Source organism: Oryzias melastigma, linkage group LG2, assembly GCF_002922805.2.
Source record: "Oryzias melastigma strain HK-1 linkage group LG2, ASM292280v2, whole genome shotgun sequence".
NCBI lineage: Eukaryota > Metazoa > Chordata > Actinopteri > Beloniformes > Adrianichthyidae > Oryzias > Oryzias melastigma.
This window is the reverse complement of record NC_050513.1, coordinates 17695868-17701590: the sequence shown is the minus strand read 5'-3', so window position 1 is coordinate 17701590 and position 5723 is coordinate 17695868.

Genomic DNA, 5723 nt, shown 5'->3' with positions numbered 1-5723 from the left:
GAGACATACACGATGGACTCTTCATCTCCTGGAGACATAGACGATGGACTCTTCATCTCCTGGAGACATAGACGATAGGCTCTTCATCTAATGGAGACATAGACGATGGACTCTTCATCTCCTGGAGACATAGACGATGGGCTCTTCATCTAATGGAGACATAGACGATGGACTCTTCATCTCCAGGAGACATGGACAATGGACTCTTCATCTCCTGGAGACATAGACGATGGACTCTTCATCTCCTGGAGACATAGATGATGGACTCTTCATCTCCTCGTAGTTCTTGGTTATGAATGAGAGTATCAGACTATGGACAAACGGACATGTCACATATGTTCAAGAACTCGCACAATACAAATTCTTGAACTTTATACCATGGTGTTCACACTAGACAAGCAGGGAGGGGCTTCTTCTTCTACTGTGTACTAGCGCCACCAACAGTTGGAAGAGATTTGGTGCAAAATGTCATAGCGGTGCAAATCTCACAAGTTTATCTCCAGGTTCTGTTCTCCTAAGTTTTCAGTCGTCAAACTTCTCCAGACTCCTCTGGGCTGAATATGAAATCTGAAGTGTAGGCAAAGAGAAAGGGGGCCAGGACGGCTCCCTGGGGAACTCCCACGCTGCAGCTACAAGCACACCTTCCTGGGTTCTTAAAAAACTGGGGCTCGTTTGAGTTTTATCACTTCAAAAAAATAAAAACATCTTGTACTCTGAAAGTAGACCGTCCCACCTGTAGTGCCTCAGTCACCGCCTCCGCTGTAATCCTCAAGTGTCATCAGCGGCTTTAAGAGTTTGAGGCTCGCCGTTATGACGTGACGGCGGCTTAACCGCCATATGTTGTTGTGATCAGCAGGAGCGGTTTTGGTGTTATGGGGGAGGTTTTTGTGCAAAGATTACAGCGAGTGTGATCAGCCGGCTCTGATTCCTAAAAGGATAGAAAAGTAGCTATTTTGAAAGTAAATTGAAGAAAACCTTTCATGTTCTTTTTGCAGTTTTTGTCACGTTCTGATGCAGCTGGAATGAAAAGTAACAATCATCTCCTCCTCAGTCTGAGCAGCATCTCCTCGGTGAGAGCTCGTCTCTGTCGTCTAAAAATAGACAGGAGCTGCATTTTAATAACAGATACAGTCGAGCTGCAGCTCAGGAAAAAAAATGAAAAGAAATTCATTTTTTCAACTACATTTCTGTTAACCTTTTAAAATTACCTTTTTATCTGTAAAAGGAAGCAAAAATATTGTAGGTTCACTGTAGATGTTCCTCACTTTGTCATGTTACCGTCACCTCAGAAAAGTTGATCTATGACCATAAAAAAAATAATGGAGCTTCACATATTTTCATTTTTGGGAAAACGAGAAAAAAAAAGCAAAATGCGTCATTGTTGTTACTTTTTTGATGTTATTAATTACATTTTATTTTGGGTTGTTTTTATTAGAGACACTGTAACAAGGTCCGCAGTGTGGGATCAATAATGCTACTAGATATGCTACTCGATTCTATTCATACTATTTTATTCTATTCTATTCTGACCCATTCTACTCACTACTGCTTTACCGATTCTATTCTATTCTATTTTTTTATGCTATTCAATTTTGTTTCATTTTCTATTCAATTCTGTTCTATTTTATGCTATTTTATAATATTCTATCATTTTCTATGTCATTCTATTAAAATAGTCGACTAATTTAATAGTTGATTAGTCTTTAATTATATTATATGGAGTGTAGTAAAGTTGAAAGTTATAATAGAGTCATGCTAGCTTTTAGGAAAATTTTGGCATTTGTTCAGGTTTTTTAGGATAATTTGGAGTTTAATATTTCAGCTACATGCTAGCTATTTTGGCTAATTTAGGACTTTTTCCGTTTTTTAGGCTATGTTGTAGTTTAGCTAATATGTTAGCTGTTTTGGCTAATTTAGGACTTTTTCCGTTTTTTAGGCTATGTTGTAGTTTAGCTAATATGTTAGCTACATGCTAGCTGTTTGGCTAATTTAGGACTTTTTCTGTTTTTAAGGCTATGTTGTAGTTAAGCTAATATGTTAGCTACATGCTAGCTGTTTTGGCTAATTTAGGACTTTTTCCGTTTTTTAGGCTATGTTGTAGTTTAGCTAATATGTTAGCTACATGCTAGCTGTTTTGGCTAATTTAGGAATTTTTCCGTTTTTTAGGCTATGTTGTAGTTTAGCTAATATGTTAGCTACATGCTAGCTGTTTGGCTAATTTAGGACTTTTTCTGTTTTTAAGGCTATGTTGTAGTTAAGCTAATATGTTAGCTACATGCTAGCTATTTGGCTAATTTAGGAATTTTTCCGTTTTTTAGGCTATGTTGTAGTTTAGCTAATATGTTAGCTACATGCTAGCTATTTGGCTAATTTAGGACTTTTTCCGTTTTTTTAGGCTATGTTGTAGTTTAGCTAATATGTTAGCTACATGCTAGCTATTTGGCTAATTTAGGTCTTTTTCCATTTTTTAGGCTATGTTGTAGTTTAGCTAATATGTTAGCTACATGCTAGCTGTTTTGGCTAATTTAGGACTTTTTTCGTTTTTTTAGGCTATGTTGTAGTTTAGCTAATATGTTAGCTACATGCTAGCTATTTGGGTAATTTAGGATTTCTTCTGTTATTTTTAGGCTATGCTGTAGTTTAACTAATAGTTCAGCTACATGCTAGCTATTTTGGCTAATTCAGAATTTTTCTGTTTTTTTAGGGTATTTTGGAGTTTAACTAATATTTCAGCTGCACGCTAGCTGTTTTAGCTAATTTTGTCTTTTCTCTATTTTTTAGGCTACTTTGTAGTTTTGCTAATACTTTAGCAGGCTATTAGCTTCAGTGTTTTCAACTGTTGGCTTTAGTGATTTCATCTATCAATTTCAGCATCTTCAGCGTCCAAATTCAGCTTACAGCATTCCCACTAGCATTATTGCATGTAATGCTATATGTGTAATTTGTATGTGTAAGTTAGTTTAAAGCTAATGATTGTTAAGATGTGTGCTTTACATCCAGTTTGCACAGGACCCGATCAGTCGACTAATCGTAAAAAGTAATCTGTGATTAGTCGACTATTAAAATAATCGTTTGTTGCAGCCCTAGTAAACTTTAATCATGATGAAAGCCTGTTGATCTGGTTGCTATCCCACAATAATTCCAAACTTCCTCTGGATATTCTTGACACTTGTTTCAGTTCCGCTTGTAAATTGTGAAAACATTTTTTTTTGGCACTGTTATTTTTTTTTTTACATTTTTCCCCGCTGTGATGTCATTGTGATTGGACCAAAAGAAGAAAAACAAAAAACACATTTGGAATTCTACTCTCACATACCGAGAAATCCAGGAACATGTTTGGTGAAAACATAGTGAATAATCTGGATTAAATAGCGGGAAAATGCACATTTGGAGGGAAGAAGATTCTGCGATGTTTCCTGGTTCAGCATTTGTCTGGTTTAACCTGTTTACTGCTGCTACCTCGTCCTGAGGTGTGAGCAGACATGTAGGCCAGCGGGTATTCTTGTGTAGCGGCGTGTGAGTGTGTGAAGGACGGCGCTCTGATCCACGAGCTCCTAATCCGATCTGAGGGGGGGTGAGAGTGCAGCAGGAGAGGATTATGGGATTAGGAAGAAGGAAGATGCGACAAGAGATGGCCAATCTGCAGCTGCATGCCAGCTTGTTCCCGCTGCTTTCAGGTCACCATGGCGACGGAGAGGAGGAAGACGAGCCGCGGTGACCCCGACAGAAGACCTGCAGCCGCTGGTTTCTGGAGGGGGATCTGTGGTCGAATCTGTTTTCAAAGTTTGTTGCTGATTCAGCAAAAACTTAAAAAAAAAAAAAAAAATGATGACATCACAGAGAGTGAGAATATTTATTAAAAAAACACAAAAATGTACTTTGAAATCCACTAAGAAAACCAAAACGTGTTGGGCATATCCAAAGAAAATTTTAAAACTATTATGGGATGGCCACAAGACCTACAGCCTGGCGGCCATTTTGTGGCAAAGTGTAAAATTGGTCAATTTTCATGTTTCTGTATACTAAGAGAAGAATAAAAACTTGTACAGACCATCAATCATTCAAAAATTTTGTTGACCTTTGACCTCAGAAGAGGTCGCCATCTTGAATCCCCTTTAGTACCACCTACAAATTTAAACTCCATTTAGTCTCTCAACTCCTCAAGCATCAATTGGGAAGCTACTTAAAAAAAAGTCAAATTTAGAAGTTTTAGACTTTGAAACGCATTAGCTAGACGAGCTAGCAAAAATGGCGTTACCCTCTTACTCGCACATTTTTTCCAGAATCTTGTGACCGTTTAATACATGAACCATTAGCTCAACCTGATTTAAAAAATATGACATTTTATATAAACATAGCATGTATGTGGCCGTGGTTTGCAAAAAACCTCCGTTGCTAAGGAAATCCATAGATTTAGTTTTGTGGATTCCTCTAAAAATGACATAATCCTGTCCGTCACCCCCGGGCGACCAAAAAATTAAATGGTTGCTATGGAGGAAAAACAAAAGGTAAGCCGCCATTTTGAAAAAAAGTGTTGCTTTTTTCCATGAATCTGTTATGTGAACTTTGATCAGGCGGGTTGGGGCTAAAAAGGGGGTAATGGGGTAGTAACTGGGGGGGTGGGTTGTTTGGTAGTGCCTACAGGCCATACAAGGCAGCTCACAGCTTTCACTTTTAAATTTTAGCTTCTGCACTTTGTTTTTAAGAAAAAGTATGGAAATAAGTTATCATGTGATTATAAGAACTATACAAAACTGCAAATAAATGGTCTCCTCTGCTTCTATTTATCATGATGAAAGAAAAAAAACATAATTTTATTAACCTGTAAGCGTTTATTGATCTCAAAGGGTGTAAAAAGTTGTAGAAAATGACTTTGAAGTAAAAATTGGACGCACAATTTCTTAATTTCACATACGAAATCAATAGCGATGAATGGCGATGACGAATAATGTTTGAACTTTTATTACCATTTTTTTTAAAAACCGTTTTGATACAAGCTGTGACTCCACCCAAAAAAGGATTTCTGGTTGCAGTTGTGTTGTTGTTGTGCTGCAGTTCTTCAACAGTACAACCGTTTCCCCAAATTTGTCTTTGTTTTTTGAGGTTTGTGAGCTGCAGAGAAAAAAAAAAAAAATCTCTGGGAGTCACAGTGACTCTTAAATGGCACTCTAGCACCCCCTACAGGTCAAACTTACAAGCTGAGTTCAAATATTTATACAAATCTTAAAGCTTATTTTCCTCGATTTATAGAGTTATTTGTCAAAGTTTTAAGTTCTCTTGCATTTTTGGTTCTTCATTTAATTTTACATAAATAAAAAAAATAATATATATTTGTGGAAACTTTACTGTTTATATGAGGTAAACCTTCATTTCTGTATCTTCACGGAGCCAAAGCACAAATCTCAGGAGAACTTTTTCAGTACAACACTGCCCCCTAATGGCGTAACCTCCAAATGACATCTATTGTTTTACAGCTTTTTCTGAAGTCTACCTGTCGCCAGGTAGACTGATCTCGCAGCCGTGACCCTGCGAGGGTCAGAGGTCACACCACAGCATCAAAGTCCGTATCTGACCTTTGAGCTCCAGAGGAAACGTGTCAGTCCCCAGCTGAGTGGGCGCCAGGAGGTGACTCAGCGCCCGAGCGAAACCCCCCTGACCGGTCGCCATGGAGACGGGGCGCTTGGAGAGTCCCCGCTGTTTGGAGATGCTCGTTTCCCGGGAGA